Consider the following 26,165-nt stretch of genomic DNA (forward strand, 5'->3'; position numbering starts at 1 on the left):
GACTGTTAATTGCAAATTTGACTTGTTCTGTGACTTTCTTAGTATAAGAAGTATTTGGGTGCTGCTCCCCCTTATCTTGATATATACAATGCTCTCACTGTTTAAGAGACTCCATTCCTTCCTGAGGGCAACCATTTCTTCTCCAAGGCCCATAGGGCCTGCGGTGAAGGCTACTCTTCTTCCACATCACGTAACTCTTTTGGTACTGGAGGACGAGAGAGAAATGTCCAAGGCAGTTTAGGGTTAGAAGCCTTTTGAGAGTGCTCGTCTCTCAGAAGATGAGCATCTCCCATCTCATTGGCATTGCTTTACTCAGAGATGCCAGACCTTTCTGGCCAAGTAGCTTCTACATTTTTCTTCAAGACTGAGTATGTATCTAATCTCTGTGTTTTGCTAATGAATAGATAAACTGAATGAATTTGCACTAAAATAAAATGATTTCTTGTTAAAAGTGCTAATGAATCCTGTTCCTTATAAGAATAAACCAGAACTTCTGCATTTGTCAGTTATTATTAGGTTTTGGGGACTTTTTGGCTTTGTTGTTTTGTTCGTTTGTCTTACTTCTGCTTTCTGATGAAATCAAGCCCCCTGAGAAGTGGGCAAAGCAGCATTCCATGGCAGAGCACTTGTGGGATGTGCCCTGTAGTGAGACATGTCTACTTTGAATTTCTTTGGGATACTGCCAAAATGCTCTTTGAAAGACAGCCCTGCACGTGGAAGGTGCACTCCTTACAGTGAGTAGTGCTCCATTCGACATGAAAATTGCAGACTGTGTTTAGGAAAGGGAATTTTGTCAAATAAATAGTTTTGGAGTTGTTTTGTTTGGTTTTTTTTTTTGGGGGGGGAGGGGGGGGGAGGGTGGAGAAGAGAGTGAAAAAAAAGCTGTGGCTTTCTGACTTTTAGGATTTTAAAGCTGCTGTCGCAGTCTGGGTGTTGGGTGTTGTCTCACTGATTTCTTTTCACCCCCTTCCCTTCACCCACATCCATCAGCTGCAGACCAAGTAAGACCCGTGCACATGTAAACACTGCCCTAATAGCCAGTGTCAAGTTCAAACAGCTTCCCAGCTCTGTGGTCTCTGTTGTCAATTGTGAACCACATTTCTGGAAACAAGGGTGGAATATATAAGCTTTCTGTGCTGCCACTGCTGGGCATTGGTAGGGCTGCATCCCTGTCTTGTGGTGGCAAAGCCAGATTTCCCATGACGTACTGCACTTTCTAGGCTAATGGTGGGTTGGTGATGCTTTCTATTTCCATGTTTAGCTAAAGACCAACTCAAAACCAGGTAAAATTGGACAGTAAAATAGATTGAAGGAAGAAGAGTTTTTTGGTTAGCATGTTGTTTTCCATTAGCTCTTCCCACAATTTTGTTTACTGCAAAGAGTATAAGTTTCCCATTATGTACTTATCAGATTTTTAATTGAAGGGACAAACTAGATAAGGCTTCCTGTTTTGTTTTTAACAGGTCTGCTGAGAACTTATGATATGATCTATAACTATTTATGAGTTAATTTTTTTCTCTGATATAATTTTTTTTTATTCCTTCTGTGGGTCCTTGAGTTTCTCCTACTGTGGAGCCCAAGGGAATCAGTAAATGAAAATCTAAAGCAGTGATCTCAATGAATTATAATTTTACTGTTTCCCATATGAAGAATTAGTTTCTTCCCTTTCTTTTTCTTGTTACAACCTGTATCACGAGCATAAATTATCAAAATTTTTCATTAATATTCCATGTAAATTTTAGTGGAAGGATGACAGTGTTGTGACCTTTGTGCTGCACCGCTTTCTGATTTGGATTTCTTTTCCTGTGTCTTTAAGAAAAGAATAATCAAAATAGCTGACTTCTTGCAGTTCTTAATAGCAAAGCCATTGAGTCAGTTTTTTTGTGGTCCTTAGGTATGGAGATACCCTGTGGAAAGGTAGTGGGGCAAGGGGGTAACCTACACAGGATTTCCACATCTTGTGACTTGCTTGGATTTCTTATATGGCTTCCAAAATTAAATTCAGCTTACACTGCTGCAGGATGGGGACAGATTAGATGTCTGGTGAACATGCCAATAACTACCTACTGTCTACTATTTTATCAGAAGTTTGGCAAAGAATATAAAACAGTTCTTGGGAGTCTCAAACAGGAAACTTTGGTAGTGCAGTCAGGCTCTTGACAGATGAACTATAAACTCCTGAGAACATCTGAATTGAGCTTTGAGTTGACAACAAAATCTCTGAACTCAAGCCAGCTCCTTGTTTTGTTATGGGTCTAGCTGGCCTTGGCATAGGTTTCTGTGAAACATTGGAATGAGAAATAAATTATTCGTAGTTTTAAAAATTAATAAGGTGGGGTTTTTTTTGTTGAGGTTTCAGTAACTTTCAGTGAGGAAGCACTGCTGTGTCATCATCACAGATCATACAGTGAGGATCAATTAAGGCCCCATAAACTCTGTAATAGTTGTGTTTGACAGTTCCGTCTTGTATATTATTGCTTCAAGTAAATGCAGTATATAAGTTTCCTTAGAATTAAAAAAAAATAAAATCACAAAAATAGTTTTTTGCACATTGTCTTTAGCACCAGCATTATTTTCCTATATATGTTCTCCTTTCCTGACTACTCTTGATTATAGTCTCCCTCAGTGTTATTTTATATCCCTTCTGGGGAAGCAGTGGAAAACCTGCAAGTGCTGTCCAGTTTGGTGGCTGCTTCTTGACATGAGTACCATCGCAGTTTCACATCCTCCTTCTCACGAGTTATGTGCAGTAGGAGGGTGATATTCAGGAGCAAAGTATTTCAATGACTGTCTTCCTTCAGCTCATGATGCGGGTGAAGAAAATGTACAAACAGCAGAGACAGAAACAAGAAAGCAGTGTGAACAGTGGGGAGATTTCAGATGCCTAAATGAAGGTAACCGGATAAAGGGTCAAAGTATTTGGCTAAGTCAAACCGTCCTTGCGCAGTTCCCTGGTTAAATGATATATGAGGACTAAGGGTAAACCCAGCACATTAGAGGCCACTGTTTAGCAAAAGCCACTCTCTCCTTTGGGGTGCTGGTTCTGTCCTTGCAGCAGCCTTGAACTTGTATGACACAAAGCAACAAACCGCTGTCATTACTATTCTTTCTCTGAAATCAGACTCTTTCTGTGGTCTCCCTGCATGCCACATCTCTTCTCACTCATCTTCTCCACGTGAGCAGAAAGAGAGCAAAAAGTGAAATATGTTCTGAAATGAAGGGCAGCTCCTGACTTTCTCATCGTGGGCAAGGGACAAGTAAATAATCCCTGCTACAGACCTACCAGTACTGACCTGTTAAAATCTGACGCATCATTTACAGTTGGGTGTCAAAAATGCTATTTAACACTGCATTCAAAGCCAGTCTGCCTACTTCAGGTGCAAATGCTTGGAGTAAAACCTCTCATTGCTTACTTCTTTTACTGTATTTCCTATTAAGGTGATTATGCGAGGTGCTGACGAGAGAATAACCTTCCCAAGCTATCTGAGCAATGACTTTAGCACAGCAGATCATTTTAGACGTTTTAGAAAGTCTGAAGTGCTATTTCCAGAGCACTTCTGATAGCGTGGAAATACAGTTTGTTTTATAGGAAGCATGGTTGTTAGTCAATACAGCAGGAACTGAAGGATAATGAAGAACAATTGTGGAGTGAAGGGAACTAGTTCATAAAGCACTATAAACCTTCAGATTTCTAAATCACTAGTTCTAATATGATCCATTTACTGAAAATAATACATTTTAGACATGGAGTTTTTTATTGTGTAAAAATCTTGAAGAATGTAAGAATTCCTCTGGGTTTTACTGAGTTTACCGAGATGCTTAGCACTAAGTGCCTATATGTTTTTTCCAGTCTGGTAACATGGGATAGACAAGTTTTTATTTAACTGGGCACTCCTATAACAATGCCATAGCTGGTTTTTTGTGTGCTTTTCTTTACCATGCATGCTTAAGGAGTTTCCCTGAAAAGCCTTGTTTTCTGCAATCCCAGTGAGCAGGTTTTGCTTATGGGTATAAAGTGATCAGCATTTAATTCAAAGTAGTTGCATGTAAATGTGAAATTCCTACACAAAATAAATCTTTCCACTTTGCAGAAAAGGTGGCTGTTGGTATAAGCTCATTAATCTGCTTAAGAATGATAATAACATTTGTCTCTCTAATTCCAGGGTTTTATTTTTTGAGTAAATACCAAAAGGAAATTGATGTAAAAGTTTATGTTGTACCTCAAAACCAATAAGTATTCTAAATTCTTATTAATTATATGAAGAAGAAAAATATAATTTCAGAAGGACATTTAACATAAATGCCTCTAAGGAAGTATAGGAAGATGATGTCAAGTGGAAAAAATAATGGACAAGACTTACCCACAGTCTGGTTCCACATTTGTGCTCTGTGGCCGTTTCAAATGGCCTGTCTCTTAGTATAACATCACGTCTTGTTCTTATCTATGGAATGTAGAGCAAAGCAATGATGTTGGTTTTGTATTTGTGAACCTGGTTAGTGGTGTCATTGAATCTTTTAAGACTTGGCCTACCTGATAAAGTGGTTTAACTGGAAACCAGTCCGTTCCTCTTTAGACTCTGAGGAATTAGGTTCATAGCTCTACTGCTGTGCCCCTGTGGAAATAAAAAAAAGTCATGGCTGCAATTTAGAGAAGCATCTAAGCATGTGCTTAATCCTGAGCAATCCATGGGAGTCAATAGAAGTTAAATATGCATAAACGGTTTGCTGACTTGAGCCTGTGAGCAGTGGAACTCATCAATAACAAAACTAAGTGGATTAAATAGAGGCTGTGGTTGAAAAGAACCTGTAGAAAAAAACCCCAAACAACCCAAAACAACACCCTTGTGGTAAAATTGAAGATGTTCCAGGGCTTTTCTGAATAAGAAAGTTCTCCTAATGTGGTGTTGCAAAATATGGGTTGAGATGGGAAGAGGATCATGGATTCCAGAAAAGGACTCCAAAAGTTAAGGGGTGTGCAGAAGTGAGAAATACACGGAGGCAGGTTTGAAGTGAAAGCTGCAGTGTGGATTGACAGAGGGACAGCTGAACCAAATGGAGTGAGAATTAGCCCCTGACATTGCAATCATCCAACATCAGCATATTATCAAGAAACAAAGAAGCGAATAATCAGTAGCACAGGACGCAGAGTCAAACGTAACCCTTTGCTAGCCAAGTGTGTAAAATTTTCCCAGAATGTATTTGTAACAAGCTTTTGAAAAAATAGAGAACCTGCCTTTCCACTGTGGGTGGAAAGGTAGGGGAAGATGTATTTTTTTGTGATGCAGGATGCTATGAAGAAGGAATAAAATGCAAAAGCAGAGACAAGGTCAAGCCTAGCAGACACTTTTTCAGCTACGTATGAAAGCAACACACTTGGAGAGCCATCACTCCTGGCAGGGAGCTTGGCTTCCTGGTGGTGATGCTCTTATTAGTTGCTAATCTGACACAGCCGACTGACATGAAGGAGAGCCCATCTAACAAGTGTGGAGAAGACACAGACCACTGAAGGGCATCAGCTGCTGTAGCTTCTCTAATCACTATGTGATACGCTAAGGAAAAGAAATGAAAGACTTGCAGGGAAAGGGCAGGAAAATGTTTGAATTGCTGCTCTTTTGGCATAAGGGAGGCTTTTAGGGCTTGGAGTAGATAGTTAGAGAGGTTCCCCCTGACCCCCATTACTACTTGTAGCTATAGATATAGATAGTTATAGATATTGTGGAATGTTAGTCAAAAAGTTTAGAATTCATACAAAAGGTTTTGCTTCAAATGTATGACCTGAATTTTCAGCTATGCTCCATTTATCGTGGAGAGCATATAAGGGGAGGTGTTTGGAAGGGTAAGAAAGAGAAGAACCAATTCCAAGGAAATACAGAGCAAGAGATTTCTTGGGAAATAGGAAGAGTTATAAAGAACTGCAGGATCTGGGATCTGCAGAAACCCTTTTTCAAATGGAAAAGGAAATATAGCACAATTTATCTTGCCTTTGTCTTAGATAAAATCTCCGATTTGGGCAAAAATATATGCTAAAGAGTATACCTGTCCTTTTGGAAATTGTTTGTTGACTATTTTTTTTAGCTTGTGAAGCACTCTGAGAGTGGACAGTGATAAAAAGAAAGGAAAAATTAAAGCAAAAAAACCCCCAAAATCATGTGTTTAACAAAACCAAAAAATCCTCTCTTTGTTTTATTGCATGTAAGTAACATCAGAGAACTGGACTCTTTGAACATAATAAGACTGCAAAACTTTCAGGAAGACAGAAATGTAGCAAATTCATTACTTCTAAATTAGCAACTCCTAGTTAATGATGCATGATTTTTTATTGTCTGTCTGTCTTTCTTTTTTCTTTATGTGTTCTTTTTCTTTATTATTTTTATTTCTTCCCTAGACATCTTCAGTTCTGCTACGGGAGATAAGGTATGGAATGTTCAAGTAAATTCCTGAAGGAGCCTTTAGATGTTTGGCCCTTGGCTGGTGTGAAGAACAGGTAAGGGCTCTTCCCAGGCTCAGCAGCCATCCTGCTCTGAGGTTCTGAATTGCCAAAATTTGGACTCAACAGTTTCAAACTCCTGGACGGGATGTGATCTTCCTTGAAAACATATCTGGAAGCCTGTTTCCAGCATTATAAACTACCTGTAAATTGCACAGGCACAGACACAAATTAAATCACAGGCTTTCTACTGACAGCATCCTGCTAAAGAATAAACCTGAGTAAACCTGAGTTTTTGAATCAACCCTCCTCAAGTGTAAGGTAATTTTCACATACAATGCAAAGGTGTATAAGCTGCATTTATTGTTCTTGTTGTCTTTTGATGTAATTTCACGGTTATCCCAAATCTCTCTATACAGATCTCTCTCTTACTCTCTCAGTGCTCACCTCTGAGCCTCACCAAATTTTTATCAAAGGGCATTGAATAATGTAGTTTTCATAGAGCCGGTTATAACCTATGATTTCTTTTTTGCACATTCTCTTTGTAAGGGGTAAAACTGAACCTTAAGTTGGGACCTGCCTCGGGTCTGGAGCTCGGAGAAATCTACAGCATGACTGTGGTCAACTGCTTCAGATAGTCTTACCTAGATTGGACAAAAGAAAAAAAAAATTATTTATTCTTTATTGCAGCCACAATTCCCAGAGTTACTTGAAAGCTAAAACCTTATTTTGTGTTCTTTCTTCCAGCCTCTACCTCATATACAATTTCAGCATATTACAGAAGAGTTTTCTAAGGTACTCAGTCTTCCCAGTCTGCCCTGCTCCCATATATGCACATACATTTCTGAAGATTAGCCCTGTGGTAATATTAAGATTAGCTCATTTTTCCTACCAGACTTGTTTCCTACCAAATTTATCTCAAAAACTATGTATTTTTACATTAAAACTATGCATAGATGAATATTTCACTCCTGCAGTAACACTTCCTTTTCATCCATCAAAATAAATGTGGCATTTGCTGTAATTCATTCATTCAAAATACCCCCTTGCTCTGCTTGGTAATGACCGTTTTCAGTTTCCATAAAAGCAGAGAAGAACTCCAGATCCCAGGGAAGTTGATGGCAAATTTGTAATTGAGTGGAAATAAGACTTTCAGCAAGATCGGTGAGTTTTCTGACAAAAAGAAGAGATTACTCTTTTTGCGAGTAAATTAAATTCCTAACTGTTGGTTTAATATGTGTCAGCTGTGAAAATAATGCAAAGGGCAATAACACTTTCTAATTACCTTTTTTTATCTTCATGAAGTTCTTGCCCAGTTTCTGATCAGGATAGAACAGCAAGGTCCCGTTGTGCTCTCAGGTGAGATGGGAAGAGGTAGAGCTACAGAAGGATGCCTCATCCCAGCTCCACAACTGTGAAAAATTGATCATTTCCATTTTGAAGGCTTGAAGACGTACTAAAAAAGGAGCTGAAATGCTGATTTTCTTGCCTAGAGGAGGAATACTTTCCCATATGCTAGTTCCTTCCTGGAATAGAAGTTTATTTATTTATGTGAAGTTAAGCAGTGTTAGCAGTAGCCTCCTTGCACAAAAATGCATTTGAGACTATGCCAAAAGGTTCAAGCGTTTAGAGGAGACAAGGTTCACACCTGGGCAGAGGAAGACATTCAGACTAACATTTTTACCTCTATGGGACAGATAAAAGTTTGGCCAGTTCTCTCTTCCTTCCCCTGCAGGTCTGGGAATCTGCCCCTAACTCTTCATTTCCATTTTTTTCCCTTACAGGAAACCCCAAAAGTGTACGAACTGAAAGGAAATGCTTTATTTGTCATTTTCTGGCCTCAGGGTATTTTATTTCAGAGGCAAAGACAACAGAAATTAGATTTGTTATTATTCTCACTCTAAGTTTTTAAATGGTATTTTTGTACTTAGCTCCTGAATGGAAGATTGTAGAGTTGCGCAGCACTTTGTGTAAGCCCAGTAAGTTATTTCTGTGGGAACGCTGGAGACAGATGGGTTAATTCCTATACCACCGAAGTGCTGTCACTTTCTCAGCTGAGTCGAGAAGTGAAATCTTGACTCATGGAAGCAGCAGAATAGGTCAGGCTGCAGTTTCACATTTTGTTTTGTGACATTTTTGAGCCTATCGATTAAGACTCACTCTGAATTTGTAGGTCAGTGCTTTTGGATTGTCCCTGTTGGGTAACAAAATGATGAAAGAGCTGCACCACCAGTGCGGAGATAGCGTTAAACTGATCAGGCAGGGTTTTGGAGCTCTTGGGGAAGGAGCATAGGTAAGGGTGAGAGTCTGGAAGCGAAATGGGCACAGATGTTTTAGTAGGGCCTGTGTAATAGGACACAGGGTAATGATTTTAAACTAAGAGCGGGTAGGTTTAAACATGATATTAGGAAGGCATTTTTAATGATGAGGGTGATGAAATGCTGGTACAGGTTGCCCAGAGAGGTGGCAGATGCCCCGTCCCTAGAAACATTCAAGGTCAGGTTGGACTGGGGGCTCTGAGGAACCTGATGTGGTTGGAGATGCTCCTGCTCATTGCAGGAGGGTTGGACTAGATGGCCTCTAAAGTTGCCTTCCAACCCAAAATATTCCATGATTCTATGAAATGAGCAGCCTTCCATCGACACTGGGCAACAGTGAAAAGGAAAAGGGAGTAGGTAATGTTAATTAATAAGTAAAAAAATAATTAACATTTCTTGTGTGTGATGCCCTTCTGGTTAGCGTATGGCATAATTACTTCAAGTGACATGATTCGCTCATACCAAGTTTGATCAGTGCTGGTGTTGTTCGTCATCGTTCCCATATAGTGCACCTTGGGTTTCTTTGGGTAACTTAATTAAGCAGTGCTACACATACACACACACACACGCACGCACGCACACACCCACCCCTGCCCCCTACACCCCCCCCCCCCCCCCTTAGAGTTGAAGGATTTTTTCCTTATCTCTGTATGTCTGATATGGTTCTCTGTTTTTTAAATGAAAATGCACATGGACTAATGAGTGACTGAGATCAAGTTTAACAAGTAACCAAACTCTCAGTGTCATTCCCATGAAATTGCATTGCAAAGGCTTAAATATTTTCCTAAAACAGCTAGAGGAACTGTGGCAAGTGTGGTGGTTGTCCCAGCGTGAAAGTTAAGGAAATTCAGGGCTTAATGGAGAGCTCATTGTATTCCCGTGGGCAGTAAAGTTACATGCAAGGAGTGGCAGTATTCAGACATGTTTATAAGGCTAATAAATGGAAGAATTAACTTGGTGTGTCTGTGGGCTAACTCAGCTGGGCATCTGATGCCTTTCCACTGGAGGGAAGAGGCTTGACACTTCTTGACTGGGCAACCATGGCAAGTCTCCCTGCTGGTGACATCTGGGGAGGCACTTGCTCTCTATCCATTTCAGGTGAAGCAAGAGGAGATTTAAAAAGAGGTTTGTGTATATAAGGAGGGAAGCTCAAGCTGACCCAGTGGACAGGTGTGCAGAGTTTCATCATGGCATCTGACCTTTCTTCTCTCCTCCTGTTGAAGTGCACTTCTCTGCAGTGCCGTAAGTGGACGTGTTGTCCAAACTCATTTCAGCACTCAGCCTGCATAGCAAAAAAGCAAGATGATGGAATAAATTCATTTATCAGGCTTGGTAGAACTTCTCACCCCAGGATGGTGATATATCAGAGCATCAGAGCGGGTAAAAATTTTGTTTTAGGCTTTCAATTAGAGAGCTTAGCTAACGGGAAGAAAAATTAAAGGCGAATAAATAGGAACTTCTGCCCATAAAATGACCTTGTTTCCTGCTCCAAGGAGACTGAAAATGATGATTAATAATTTACAAACCAGCTGTCTATTCAGTAGGTTGTGGGTTTATGCAGCAATACTGGATTTATAATAGCTTTAATCCCAAATTAATTTGTAGCCTTCTGAAAGTGGAAAGTGGTGGAGGGAGTATGGTAGGAAAGAGTGATTCACAGTAGATTATGACCAAGACTGAATGGAAATCTTGTGTTCAGCTTCCACTGTAGAGATGTGGAGAGGGAGAGTACGTATATCTGAGATAAAATTTACATTAGGGTACTGAAGCTAATACCATGAAACCTCATTAGGGTTTTGAAATCCACATTGTATTCCACAGGCTTAGAGCTAATATCCCAACAATACAGAATTTAAAAGTTTTCAAGCTTTTAAGCGGAGTAATGTTGACTTTGCGTGCCCCAAGGTTTCCATACAGTTTCCCTATGGTGGATCTAGAGGAAACTCTCCTCTGACTTTTACTTACAGATCTGAACTTGGAATAGCTGGTCTCTCCCAGGTGGTCCAAACCCATATCTCTGTAAACGTCTGTGGAACCACAGGATCTGTTTATGGCTCTGAAAACACAGTAACTCTTGGTTTGATGCCAAAAGCCTTATTTGAAGTTAAAGCATCCTCAGCTGAGAAGCTATAGGAATAATTTCTGGTCAGTCTCAATTTAGCTTGGAGTCATGGGTCTATGAAAAGACTGAAATACAGCAGGAATCACGGCTGTTCCAAACACACGTAACAGGCAGGTTGGGAAGAGCTGGCAGGACCAGGACAGTGTCAGTTGTGATGCAGCACATGCTTGAATATGCATGAGGCCTTTTCATATGCAGTGGGTCAGGTATTTTTTTTTTCTCCTTTGAGACTATATCTTTGATTTATCCTGATGAAAAGAGAATGTCCCCTCCAAATCCATTGACTTTTATGTTAGCCATAATTTGAGATTGCGTCCCTCGGGATCAGTTACCTTGGGGAGCAGAGAATTTCAAAAAGAGACAGTTTAATGTGGAGTAGGGTTGCCACAGCTGCAGTTCTTTCTTTTCCAAGAAGTGTTTTAAAGTTGATTTCAACATAGGGTGAATATAAAAGCTTTTCACTGCTTGTTAACCTTTGTTTGGGGGTGATTCTTTTAATAATTTGGTTTACCTGCTTTTGTTTTGCATCATTTGTACTCTCTTCTTTTGTATTGCTTGTTGGCAAATACCTGCATTTTCTTGTCCCCTCTACCATTTGTCATTGGTTTTGGTTTACATTCATTTCTGTTATATTTTTAGATATATTTTTCATATATATATAAAAATAGTATATTTTATTCAAGTCTAAGCAAGAGCAAATTGTGGCAACTTGTTTAGAAAGATGAAGTTATTTAAGGAACATGAAAGTAAGTGTGTCTGAAAGCTCCTTTCTACCACTGAGGATGCTCCCCTTGATTTAAATTGCCTTTCAGGGAGTCCATGGCTAATCATCTTATAGCATATATATTTGGCATTTATATACCTAGTCCTGATATTAAGCTCTATATCTAGCTATCTGTAGATTATTTTTAATTCTTTTATAATTACAGACCTTGATGCAAAAATGTAATCTACTTGCCTGTATTAACAGCGGAAGAAGAGATATCAATTGTAGTCACTTCCACATGCAGAGCCATTTTAAGTCAATTGGTTTTATTATTACTGTGCTCTTCACACTCTTATGCCTCAAATTGGACTGAAACCATTTGAATTTATCTGCTGTATCGAGGCAATCAAATGACAAGGAGTGGTAGTCATTGAGGATGGATTACTTTGGATCTCAGTATCATTATTTGCCTTTAGAAATATAGTGAGATATTCAATCCAGGGAGGGATACTTCAGTTTTTAATTAGTAGTTTCAGAATGCTATTATGAACTTTTCTTTTCACTTCTTTCATTAATGAAAAATTATAGCTATATGGTCAAACAGGTAGAGGGAAGAATGCAAAGAGTATATGATGAAGTCTGACAAAGAAAAGGATACTCTCTTTCAGCAAAATAAAAATGTGTCACTCTCCATTAGATTTCTAGGTTTTGATGTTAAGATTGTAACACAATCCAAAGTGGACAGTTAATTTCTTTTAATTGGTAAAGCATTATCACTCTAGGACAGAGAATAAAGTTGTTAAATGACAGTAAGGTACTAGACCATATAAACTGTTTTGTACTTATGAGTGTATAATTTTAATAAAATAATTAGTTTGGGCTATATATTTTTGAACATGTGAATGATTTATTGTGTGAATACTAGAAGTGTACCCTTCAAAAAGAGAATGGATTTAGAAATGTGAATATTTGATTTTACATGATATCTGACTTGACTATACAGATGTAATTCAAACCTCCTCTACATTTGCTCATAAAGTTAGATTATGGCAGAACATACCTTACTGACAGATTGTATAACATTTCATAGGAACGGTAAGGTGAAGGATAATAAGCATTTCTCCTAGGTGTAAATCTCTTGCATCCAGATACTTTGACTCTCAAAGTCATGTTGTAGGAGTCAAAACTTGACCAAATTTAAAATTAAATGTTTCAGTTCCTTAAATGGCAGAAAATGGACTTGTGAAAAATTATTTATTTCTGCTGAGAATATGGAGACTGTGCTGTAATATATGTTCTGTCCAGTTATCATCCCTAAAATACTAGCTTTAGGTGGGACAGGGCAAACTACTCTTTGCTTGACTGTGCGCGCGTGTAGCTAGTCTTCTCCCTAAGTCTAAATGGCAGTACTTCAACTAAATCCTACCACAGGCAAGCAGCATTCTGCAGATGAATCCGTATTCTTTTATAGATTATTTTTGTAACCCTAAATTGCAATTGAGTTTAATACTAGTATCACTGGTAATTTCTTCATCTTGTGATTATTAATTGTTAGACACATTACTGTCTAAGACTGCACTGTGTGGGCTGGTGATCTGACTCCTGATTGATAAGATGCAAATGGAATTCTCTCCCCGAGGCTGAGAAAGAAGATTATTAATTGTATTTTGAACATTATTCAAATAGTTTTCCTATATCACTAGAATAATAAAGGGTGATTTAAGGAGACAGATCCTGGGCTGGTAGAATTCAGTGGTGGTTTTCAGCTGGGGAGTCTGGGTGTGAGTGATCCTGTGGTCGTGGCTCTCTTTTGGGATGGGTTTTTAAGCTACGGACAAAGTTCGACAGGAGGTACCCAGGTGGGAAGGTTGATGTTGACCTGGGTATGTCTTCAGGATGTTTCCCTTCTCCTGCTTCACTGCATACGCACATTTGCAGTAAGCCTTGCAAAAGCAAATTAGGTATGTACTGCGCACTCAGCCTGTGCCTGGCTCCTTGCAAATCACTCAGGGACAGACGATGTGCTGGAAAAACTTCCATTGACTTGATAGGGATGGACTTTTGTTTCAGGCCTTTAATACACCTTTTGCAGCTATATCTTCTCTGAACAATTTGCTTCTTGGACATGTAAGTCTTCTACACTCTTCTGCATTGATTTTCTCAATTTCAGTTTTATTTTATGCTGCTACTTTCCTCTGATCTAAGTTGAAAGTTCACCTGATAACCAATTTTTCTGTGACGCTGGTTATATTATGTCAGTAAGTAGGAATAGCATAGCATCTCTGTTTTCACTCAATGGGAAGTGACATACTGTTGATTAACATTTATTGCTAATATGCTCTGATGAATGTTTCAGAGTGTGTTATTGTTTTACTTTTTCATTTCTGGACACTTTCTATTTCTGTTTTATCAATTCTATTTCCTTCAATTGTTTTAGACATAATGTATGATGCTAATAACATCAGCTGCAAAAATCAGGAGCATAAAATGATACTTTTGCTGAAAACTACAGTTAGAGAGGAGAATGATTTATAATGGTCTTTAAAATATGTAATCACATTTGTTGATTGAGATGCCACTTACATACAGAAAAACAGGGGAAGATATTTGAATTTCCTTTTCAAATTATTTAATATAGAGTTATAATTTATAGATGGAAGGCAGATTTGATATGTAAGCTAGCCCAACTCTGATTAAAAGGACTATCTATTTCCCAGCACCTCTTTAATCCTCCTTTCAGCTTCCAATATTCCTTGAGAAGACTTTTATGCAAGTTTTATAGGTGTTCAGTCCATTAATCTCTGAATTTTTTTTTTTCTCTTTATGCAATAATACTATGGTTCAGCTCACCATGTTGAATCACTCATTTTATTTTCAGAGATCCAGGTCATGTACTTCATACGATCACTTCAGTCCATTTTTGTAACACCATTTTGTAATAGTACCCGCCTTGGATTGGAATAAAGGACTAAGGGAAGTTCAGCTGTTGACTAATATAAAAAATATATACACGGACTGGTGTAGACTAGTTCTTATCTCTTTTCACCCTGGCTGCTTGTATTTTGGTCCTTGAGGCCCCTTTTAACAAGGCGCTTTAGCGTATGATTACCTTTATGCATGCAAACATTTAATCTGACCCATCTTCCATGTTCTCCCATTTTCTCGTTGACTGCAGTTCCTCCAGACTGCTCCTGGATGTTGACTCCAGAAAGCTTTTTGGAGAAAGCTGTTCCTGCTGCAGTAACTCTACTGAGAGGGAGCACGGTTCCTATGTGGACATGTTACTCTACACACGTGTATGCTCAGCTGTGTTTTTTCATCTCTCTCTATTTGGGTCTTTGTCACTGCCAGTTGATTGTTTCTCCCCTTGTTTCTCCTTCATTGAAAGGATATAGAATTTGGATTATTTTCCACCATCTGTATTTAGCAAAGATGTCAAGACCTCAGAGGTGTCCTAATTAAGTCTTTTGTTTTTACCACTGCCCATTTTTCCACTCTGCCTTTCTGCTGTTAACCATGTCTCCCAAAATAGAATCGTTTGCTAGTTTTATTAATATCATTATTTCTCACTCTTCCAAATCATTTAGGAAAGTATTAAAGAATATGAATGATAGCCACAATTCCCTTGTTACCGCAGAAGATGTCAACTTGGCATACTACTACTCCTTATTGTCTTTGTTTACATTCAATTAGTCAGGTTTTGGATCTGTCAGATCCGGTTTGAATTAACCTTTCAATTAGTCTTCCATGAAAAAGAGAGTAAATGCTTCATTAAATTACATGCTTTATTAAAATAGTCATCAACATCCATAAAGAAACTTCCTAACATGATATTTTATAATACAAGTGGTTTCGCACAAAATATCACAAACAGTCTAGAAATATGTATCATTTTAATTAGGTTACAATTTAAAATGTCAGATTTTTAATATCTTCTGTTTGAGGGGATAATAAACTGATCTAAGAGCTAGAAGGTCTCAGATTTCTTGAGAAAATGTAGGGAAAAGGAGCATTTGGGTCCTTCTGAAATCACAAATCACAGAGCATTGTGCTTGTCACTGAACAAAGACAGAACAAAAAGATCATCTCTATGCCCCAAGATATTGGCATGAAAAGTTTCCACTGATGGAGAGAGGATCAGGGTTGAGGGCAGGTATCTGCCTGAAATTGTTTACAATTGCCTACAGGGCAACTTCTGCTGTCATGTGCAATGATACAGCTCCCTCGGAACTGGTGAAATAGCATGAGTGTTTCTGTCCACTACTTACTGCATAACATGGAAGAAGAACACCATAATTTGTAACAAATCTTGTAAGAATATCCAAGTTCCTGTAGCATATGATGCATGGTTCCACTCCAATTTTGGCGCTTTTACTGGATCATCTATGTTTTATACAGTCCTTCCTTCTTTAGGCCACAATCTAGTCAATCATTTAAGCATGCGTATGGAATTTAAGGATATACTTAAGTATGTTCATATTCAGACAAGTGCTTAAATTTGCTCTTAATTCTAAGTTGAGCTACTGCTGTGGGAAACTGGCTATCACACGGTTTCTGTTCACATAGGTAACGGCAATCACTAAGGTGCTTACACTTTGTGTAAGGTTTGTCAGCCTTCTTGGCTTTCAAAAACCACTTCACAAACAAGATCAGATTTTTTTCTTTCCATTCCCTCACAGGTGTTTTAATTTAAATATACTTTTCCTCCTGGCCCATTTGCTAGCAAGAACCTGGTAAAGCAGCTGTCAGTGGCTGCAGTGGGATAAAGCAATGTCTCTGCTCCTACAGTTGCAGAGTAGACTTCTAATTATGGCATGAAGATATTTTAGAACAAAGACATAAAAAGTCATGGTTTTTATTGGCTGTTCACATGCCTGCTCTAATTAATACTGCACTGGGAAGTTTGCTTTCAGTTCAGTCGAACACATCTACTTTTAACCTTGATGACCGAACAATTTTTCATACGCTCAGTCATGGATTAATGTTAAAAAGATGTAGGTGACCTTTTATTCTTTTTTTTTTATTATTTCTTTTTTAAAACCCTACATTGTGAATATATTAGCTGGAAAGCCATTTCATCAGTGCTGCAATACTTATGTACTTACAGGTTTGAGACAGCTGTAAGATGCTGAGAACTGCTGTGGAAATTGCAAAATATTTATTAATACAATAATAATGCTTTACCTTGGATTCAATTTATAATTTAAATTGTGTAACACAATGGTACCTTTGTTCTTGCAAGCAGTTTTGAAAATGTCATTTTAGACACATGCCGTGTAAATCAGTACCTTGCTTTGCTTCTGTGTTGGGGTGACCCAGGCTGGACGTCAGATGCCAAACCTGCTCCATCCCCCCCCTCCTCAGCTGGGCCGGAGGGGAGAAAATGTAAGGAAAGGCTGGTGGGGTGCAGGGGGGGCAGGGAGATCACTCAGCAGTTGCTGTCACCGACCAAACAGACTCGACTTGGGGAAATCAGCTTAATTTATTACCAGTCAAATCAGTACAATAATGAGAAATAAAACTAAATCTTAAAACTCCTTCCCACCACCCCTCCCAGCTTCCTGGGCTCAGCTTCACCCCTGGTCCCTCTGCCTCCTCCCCCCAAGTGGTGCCAGGGGACGGGGAATGGGGGTGACGGCCAGTTCATCAGACGGTGTCTCTGCTGCTCCTTCCCCCTCACACTCTGCCCCTGCTCCAGCGTGGGGTCCCTCCCACAGGAGACTGTTCTCCATGAACTTCTCCAATGTGGGCCTTTCCCACGGGCTGCGGGGGGGATCTGCCTCCCCATGGACCCCCATGGGCAGGGGGCTTCACCGTGGGCTTCCGAGGAATCTCTGCTCCGGGCCTGGAGCCCCCCGGCCTCCCCCTGCCCCGACCCGGGGGCCAGTGCTGCTGCTCTCAGCTGTTGTCACTCTCTGCCTCAATCAGCCATTGTCACTTTTTTTCCCCCTTCTTAATCCCCCTCCCCCGAGGCGCTGCCGCTGGCACCGAGGGGCTCGGCCTGGGCCAGCAGCGGGTCCGTCTGGGAGCCGGCCGGCATGGGCTCCGCTGGGCACGGGGGAAGCTTCTGGAATCTTCTCTCAGAAGCTACACATGTTGTGCCCTCCCCCCTTGCCCTGCTACCAAAACCTTGCCATGCAAGCCCAATACAGCTTCATACATAGGCAATCTAATTAGATCTTTAAATTTAAACAACCATTTCTTACTATATTCCTGAATAATATATTTGGTTATTTTCACCTGTCCTGCAGGGATACTGTTTATAAGCAGGAGAAAGGTTTGACTACAGGTGAAATGCAAGTTTTTTATATATGCTGATCTTTGTTATTAAATTAGGAAATAACAGAAAGAGTATGTCTGTCTTTCCATATTTAAAGCTTGAGAGCCTGATCCAATCTCCAAGTGCTAGTGAAAAAAATCTCTCCCTAATGAAATACATATCAAAGCCACGTCAAGAGTCAGAAATTTGCAGTTCCCTTTCTGCACCCACAACCATGTTTATGGGTACGTAACTTGGTGCTACTTTCTTCCATCCTGACTTGTGAAATGCCTTCAGGTGTACTAAATATTTTTAACTTTCCGCTCTTTAAAACTTAACTCGGGTCCGGATGTGGCCTCAACAGCAACGACAGAGGAGACCACACTTCAACTTAACTTCCCTGGTGTTTGGCCACCTCATGTCTGCTAGGGCTGTAGCGCTGATGGGTGGAGGAGGAGGAACACAGCCCAGTTTCAAACCTCTACAAAAATCTCAATCTCAAACTCTCTTACAGTACAACCCTGTTTTGAAACTTCATTTTATGTGTACGAAGACCTTGGGGAACATTATTTGTGGAGGACTAGCTATCATTTGGCTTCCGTAAGATCTTTTTTTGTGTGGACATGCCATGGCTACCCTTGGGTGCTCTGGAGGGCAGGTGAAGCACAGTTGCACAACACGGAGGTGTGTGTTGGCGGGGACATAAGAAGTCTGTACCTCAGTACAGAAACTCAGCTCCTTGTACCTGTGGTTTGAGCAAGTGCTTTAGTACTCCTAAGCAGTGGAAATTGCTTTCAACAATTTGATGACAGTTTCACTGAGTGTGTAGTGACAAAAACGGGGAAATGGAAGAAACTCATAAACTGCTCCTAGGAACAGCTGCTTTAAGTCTGCAGCTGTGACACGGATGAACTGCCAGAAGGGGTCAAGCACAGCTGCGTTTGTTCTTTTTGCATTGTTTATTAATCATGATTTTCTCAAGAGAAAATCTCAAGTTTTAATGGCCTATGTAAAACTCAGATGGATTTCAGCTTGAATGAAAGGAGGAAGGTTATAAAAGCAGAATAAATGTAGTGGTTTGACATGCATTTTTTGGTTGGGGTTTTGGGTTTTTTTTGCAATTTTCTTAATTTTGTCTTTTCATTTTTATATGACCTGATATTCATTATGCAAGGACATTATTGTGTAACATGGCATGAGTAGGACATTTACAAAAAGCAGCTAAATTAAATTGCTGATTTAGAGACCAGATACAATAAGAATTTGATTTTGTGTGTCATCTTTTTTTTTTAAGAACAGACTTCTGTCAACCTTCAGAAACTGTAAGAGCAGCATGGGCTTGGATCAAAAAAGACACTTGAGCTCTGTTCTCAAATAACAGGCAAGTTCAGTCCTTGTTTACATGCATGAGACTTTTACTGACAATGATGAGCTTAGAGTTTTATATGCTACTTGCACAGAATACATAATTAACTGTGGAAAATAACTCTGAGGCACCAGCTATGAAAAAGACAGGCTTGAGATACGTGCTGTGATTAAGGAGATGTTTAAAAAACTCCCATAATAAAGTGCTCTGAAGGCATGAATATTGCTTACTACCAGACTGAAAGGTGAAAGTCTGCATGGGATACTGCCACCTGCAGAAAACTGTTTTGTTATATCATATGAAACGTATGTTTCACATCATAAATTTCATAACATAAGAATCTCATATTCTCATGAAGCTTATCGTGGATATGCTTCGTTAGTTCCAATAATGACAGGATTAAGCAGGAGGCAGGGGTCCTGAGACCAGTGCACATGCTTGTGCTGTGGTCTGCATTAGGACTGTACATTCTTTTTCTTTGTAGCCAGTGAAATTTCAGAATATAAGCAACAGTCAAGAAAGAAAAAGCTTATTTGTACGAAATAGGATTTTTAAACCTTTCCTTGTAACCTTAAATGTGCTTTGTTCTCTTTGCTAGGAACAGATTGAGGCCAACTTTCTGAAAGTCCCAGGTGACCAGAATTGTTGGTTAACCTGGTAAATAGTTTCCAGTAATGGGCAGTTTAGAGAAAATGGGAGCGATTAGGTCAGCAAATCTCCTTAACTTGCATTTTTTTTCCAAAAGAGAAATATCCTACACATTTCTTCTTGTAAACTTCATTATAGAAGTTTCACATGAAACTCTTCCTTTGCCACAACTGTCCTTCCAAAAGAAAAGTCAGTGTTAAAACTAATGGGCTATAGATAATTCATTTAAAATCAAGGAATGTCTTTATATCTTGATGTTGATGAGAAGCAGATGTTCTGAAATCCTGAAGCACTTAGGTGTACCACCTGTACCACAGTTGCAGTGTCCTCTATACTTCATGGAACAGTATTAAAAAAACTCAACAAAACCTTCTCACTGTGACTGTGCAAAAGCAAGTAATCATAATAAATAAGATTTAGTATCCATCATGGCTTTAGAAGTTGTAATAATGCTAATGCCCTTGAGAGAACTGTCATGAGTTTTCCTAATGTTTAGTAATTCTTTTCTTTCCCTCTGGGAACCATGTTTCCTTTCTACATTTAATCTTTGCAGCCCTGAATTGCTGAGATAGACAAATACATTTCATATATATTTTTCTTGACTTTCTTTAAAAACACCTAAATTATTCTTATCTTTGTTCACTAAAAATACATGTTTAATGGTGTTTCCTTCTGACTCTTTTCTCTACAAAAAGCAATTCCTTTCTTAATTTTAACCATATACAGACTGATTCAAGTTGTTTCTTGTCTGTTCTTTATACTAATGGATTAGATTTCAGCTGTCCATCAATCTAGGTTCCCAGTATTGCATTTTTATATTTTGACATTTTCAAGGTATCATTTTATTAGAGAAGATACAGAATATGTTTAGATGAACTTCCATTTGTCTAATTGCTTTCTGATATGTACTGGGATATCCATCTTACTCACATTCTTATCCTTAAGAATCTGTGAAGGATATTTGAACTGTGCTATCACTTGTGAATCACTTGTTGGAAAGATATTTTTCCTGGCACATGATGGATATTGAAGAGGGGGAAAGTTTCTCAGCACTATGGTTAAACCGAATCCTTAATACCAGAGGAAAATAAATCAAATGTCTGTGGGTTCTGCATTGGAAAGGGTTTGTTGATCCTAGATGTTTTGTGGAAAGAAATGAAACTCCTTTTAAGAAAAAGAAGAAGAAGAAGAAAGAAGAAGAAGAAGAAGAAGAAAGAAGAAGAAGAAGAAAAAGAAGAAGAAGAAGAAGAAAGAAGAAGAAGAAGAAGAAGAAGAAGAAGAAGAAAGAAGAAGAAGAAGAAGAAAAAGAAGAAAGAAGAAGAGAAAGAAAGAAGAAGAAGAAAGAAGAAGAAGAAGAAGAAAAAGAAGAAAGAAGAAGAGAAAGAAAGAAGAAGAAGAAAGAAGAAGAAGAAAGAAGAAGAAGAAGAAGAAAAATAAGAAAGAAGAAGAGAAAGAAAGAAGAAGAAAGAAGAAAAAGAAGAAAGAAGAAGAAAGAAGAAGAAGAAGAAGAAGAAAGAAGAAGAGAAAGAAAGAAGAAGAAGAAAGAAGAAAAAGTAGAAAGAAGAAGAAGAAGAAGAAAGAAGAAGAAGAAGAAAGAAGAATGAAGAAGAAAGAAGAAGAAGAAAGAAGAAGAAGAAAGAAATTGCACGTCCTACCAGTGCAATAATATGCCCTTTATCATCTGGAATTCAAGGCAGCCATGCCTACTGTCTTCTAGGAATCACAGGAATAAAACCTGTGACAAATACGTTTCCACATTTGCGTGTGAGTTTTAGAATAAACACAGTAAAGAAGGTAAATGTTAGCAGTCATAGCATTAAAACTACTGTGGATAAGAAACCTCTTTCCCCATTTGCATCTTCAGGTAGCCCAGATCTGTGTCCTCCTTTATCTCAATACCGGAATAAAGACACCATTGATCCCTAGGTATGTCTGAAAATCTATTTTAGGGACAAAACTTTATCAGCAGTTTTTGGGTAGAAGTGGAAAAGTTGACGTGAGGGTGTTATCAAAGCTAGACCCAAGCCCTATACTTACGAAGCTCTACGTTTAATGATAAATAATCAGTAATTATATATATTCAGAAATTCAGATTCTACAATAGTTAATTTGAAATAAAATTTAAAAATCTAAGTCTTATTGTAACTTTTAATCTGAATATACACATCTTCTTAACAAATCACTTTTCACTTGTTTTTATTTTAATGGCTCAGATTGAAATTTGGCTGGCACAAGCTTAGGCTGTTCACCTTCTTTCTGTCTTTGTAGCCAGGCAAATAAATGACCTCTAAATCTGTCCTGGAGAAGCTTGCAAACAGATATTTTAACAGGTAAAGCACTGATTTTAACCTTGAGCATATAGAAAACGGTGGCAGTTCCCTTTATCAGCAAAAGGAAAGAGTCATCCATCATATCTGGATTTATGATGCTTATAACTGTACTGGTGACAATGATGGTGTTCAAAACTTTCTGCTATAAATTGCCTGCTCTTGTGGTATACTGCAAATAATTTTGATTAATTTAGCTGGTCCATTAAGCTCATTAGCTTGTACAGTGGTTATGGGCTGACATCCACTCAGGTCTATAGAGTTAGCAAGCAGTTAGGAAAGACCATTTTTATAATCATTTGAAAAGCACCCTCCCCCCCATTTTTCCCCTTTTAAGGAGATTCTGCTTTCAAAAGGCTGATTTGAGACCTGCCCTTGAGCTGAATTATGGAGTAACTGTCAGTGCCAGGCCTGGTTCACTCTGGTTTATGGAACATTTCTCTTCCACATTTTAACCCTACAGAAATATACCTTAAATTTCTAGATCTGGAAATAACTACAGACAATGTAAAATTCATGCCAGTCTTGGCTTTCTCTCCAGAGATGGATTACGTGCTTGGGAGCCCATCACCATTATAAAATGTGATAAATCTACATTTTCCATGGACTGGTATAAATCAGGACAGAAGCATGACTTCAATAACAAGGCAGCATGTTGCTGCACACTTTATACTTACAGATACCCTCGTAGGACGTACACCTCTGAGTAGAAGGATATTTTGAAAGCTTTGGGCACTGCATTGCAGAGATTTTAGATCACTCCCTTCCTCTACCACAGTTCACTCTTTGCAAGATCTAGACCTTCACTTGTGATGTCCTGTTAGTTCAAATAGTATAATGCTGAATAGTTTTCAAATCCTCTATTGGCAGGATATTTTGTTTGTTTGCTTGGTTTTAATTAATATTTAATTGAGTGTGCAGACAAGAGGATATATCATCAGTTGTTGTAAACTGGCTTAGCTGTCAAAGCTAATGTTACTATATTGATTTATACAACTTAAGAAGGTAACCTGGAGTTAGAAGAAAGGGCAAAAACTTTCTTCATAGGAAGAAAAAAGAAATTAGAAAAGATCTCATGCCATGATTTGTGGTATGGTAATAGTGTTTTGTTGACTGCTAGGGAAAGGAGACTCCTGAAAAAGAACTGGAAAATGATTGGGAGCTTTTTTTCTCTCTCTCTTTTTTTTTTTTTTTAGTCTTACTATCATCATAGAAAGTTTATTGCCAATTAACTTTATGGGAAGGAATTATAGTGGTGGTAAGCAATTAAAGAATATAGTATGTATTTATGCAATGGAGAGAAAAATTAATAAAACTTGCTTTTTAAGCTTTGCCCTAGCCTTGTCCCTAGATATATAAGATAAACTGCTGTGATAAGAAACTGTATTTTGTTAAAAATCAGAACAGATTTTCTTTTATTTATTAGTGTTAGTTGTAAAACTCTATTGGAAATAGCACAGAAATGAGCTTATACATAGAATCATTGAAACATAACATTACATTCACTACCTGTGGTACATAATTAGACTCCCATTCACTTATACAATCATTTATTTCAGCCATTGAATATGGTGATTTTGAGATAAATTAGCTTTCTATTAAAAAAATGAAAATTTTAAATTGTACTCTTTCTTGCTGTACTCCATTCCTCAGAAGGTCTTATTTCAGATGAAATAGCCAAATCTGCAAAAATAACCCCTTATTCTGCTTATGAAGTATTGAATTGGTTTTTTCCACTTATTTTCTCATTGCATCTGATGAAGTTATTTATGTAATCTTTCACTATCACTCCTTAAGAGTGATTTTCATGATTAAAAAATTACCCATCTATAATTAATGCACAGTATTAAAGATGATCAAGATAGGGCACTTAAAAAATCTATCTTCAACATTTCGATTTGCAAAATCATGTCCAGTTTCAAAATGAGGCTCCAGATTTGCCTTCAACTTCTGTTATTGAATATAAGCATTAATAATTTATTTAAATTCAAGTTAATTCTTTTTATTACCAATTTTGCATTTCTCTAAGATTAGTTGCATATTTGGTGTAGAGAACTAGTCATTCTCCAACACTTGATACATTACAGTTTGCTTTGTTTTCTTACTTACTAAGAAGTGCTAACAAGGTGAAAATTTTGCATATCATCCTCTTTTTTCCCCCATGGGCTTAAATTACCTGAAGATTGTGTCCCTGTTTCTTGGACTCCTATCTACAGCACATACTTTTGTAGTTCTTAACGTGCCATCACTTTGAAATGTATATGTTTCTGCATAAAGCTATCTTCTTTTGTCATGAATGAGTGATTCAGATCGCTCAAAGAATTAGTGTCAAATGTATTAGAAAAAGGGGGTTTATATATGAACTTATAAAAGTGCAGCTTAACAAAGTCCAGTGGCAAGGCTCAGTCTATTGCTTACTATATGGATGAAACATACAGAGGGAAATTGAGTTAGAGTTGAGCTAGAATGATTTACACAGAGACAGGTGCAAAAGGGTAAGCAAGACCCTTCCACTGAGTGATGAGGTTCAGAATGGACCCCTTTGCCTTCTAAACTCCTTCACAGAGAGAAGTCTAGGTGCGGCTAGATCCAGACTTAGTGCCAGACTTGGTCAATGGTTTATGTATGAAGAATGATATATGCAAAGTTTGTAATAATTAATATTGAGTACATGGATTAGTAATGTTTCATCAGTATTAACGATTCAGCATGCTATCAGTCATCGAGGATCTGTTGCGAGTAAAGGGTGTCTCCGCCTTGGGTAAGGATCTCTTAGTCTCAGATAAGGAATCTCAAACCTTGAGATGTGTCCCTGCTCAAGGGTACAGTCACCTGGCGTGCAGTCCAGTTGCAATTTAGGGAGAACTGAAATTGTACTCATCCAAAGATCTGTCATTGGTAAAAGGTCTCTCTGCCTCAAGGAGCAACCCTGAGAGGCGTCCCACCTCAAGGAGACGTATCACCATACAGCTGCACTGCCTAGTGTGGAGAGCTCAGGGAAGGCTCATTAAGCTCTCATATTTGTCATATTTGTTGGCTTGTAGTCAAATTGCTACAATGGGAAAGGTATGCATAAGACAACTTTCTCTGTTCCTTGATAAATGAGTTTTGGAAAAGCCACCCACTATTCATGTGTTAATAGCATGATTGGTGTTCCAAGCCCACATGCATCAATGCTGATTGTCACTCTGCTCCTTTGTGGGTTTGCTAGAGGAGTTCTTGGCCTGGCTATGGCTCAGGCCGTTACCTCCTTGGGAGCCTGTACCATGCTACTGCTAGTTTGGCTAAGGGGTGGAGTGCATCCCTCACATCTTGCCATTAACTTAATTCCCATTGACCTTAATGAGGTAACAAGGTGATAATCTCTGTAACTGTCCTGGAGCAGATTGGTGGGAAGATGAGGGTTGCACCACCCCCATCATTTTATTCCTGTGAATAAAGCTGGTCATACAGCTCTTGGCTAGCATGACTTCAATTTCAGCAGTGAGATTGGAGGAGAAGCTGGATGCATGGGAGATAGCTCTCCTTAGAGTGAAAGAAGGTGAAATTTTTCATTGGCTTTTACTAGGAGAAATGGAACTCAGATTAACATTTTACAGTGGATGAATTAATCGAAGAAGTAAAGTTTTAGCTAATTTGGAAAGAGTGGAGCAATATGAAGGTGCTGCTGGTATCTATTAATGTGCAAATATGGTTCTACACCATTTTTTAGGTGGATGAGGGACTTGTAGATTAAAATTTAAAAAAGAAACCCAAACTAGAGGTGCCCTTCAATTATAGCAACAAGACTACTCTTTAGGTTTTGGTAACAAAGAATGTGTTTTTTTCTGGGTCATGTTTTAATCCTGAAACTTGATACCTTCTGCAGTCCAAGGATCAAACTCTGCCCTGTTTCAGAAAAAAAAAAATGTTTTCAGTCTTTCATTTTCATCTGCTTCATGTAGACCTTAATGAAAACTCTGCCTAGAATGCATTTTGGAGAGCATCTAGGA

General features: G+C 38.5%; 1 long non-coding RNA gene across 1 annotated transcript in view; it reads left to right on the forward strand.

Moving 5' to 3' along the window:
- Positions 1–598: 598 nt before the first annotated feature.
- Positions 599–26,165, forward strand: part of LOC130157018 (uncharacterized) — a 99,920-nt gene continuing 74,353 nt past the window's right edge. Inside the window, exons 1-2 of the long non-coding RNA XR_008824683.1 lie at positions 599–734; positions 6,386–6,484. This is a non-coding gene — a long non-coding RNA (uncharacterized LOC130157018). The remainder of the gene's footprint in view (positions 735–6,385; positions 6,485–26,165) is intronic.

This window comes from Falco biarmicus, chromosome 11, assembly GCF_023638135.1.
Source record: "Falco biarmicus isolate bFalBia1 chromosome 11, bFalBia1.pri, whole genome shotgun sequence".
Lineage (NCBI taxonomy): Eukaryota > Metazoa > Chordata > Aves > Falconiformes > Falconidae > Falco > Falco biarmicus.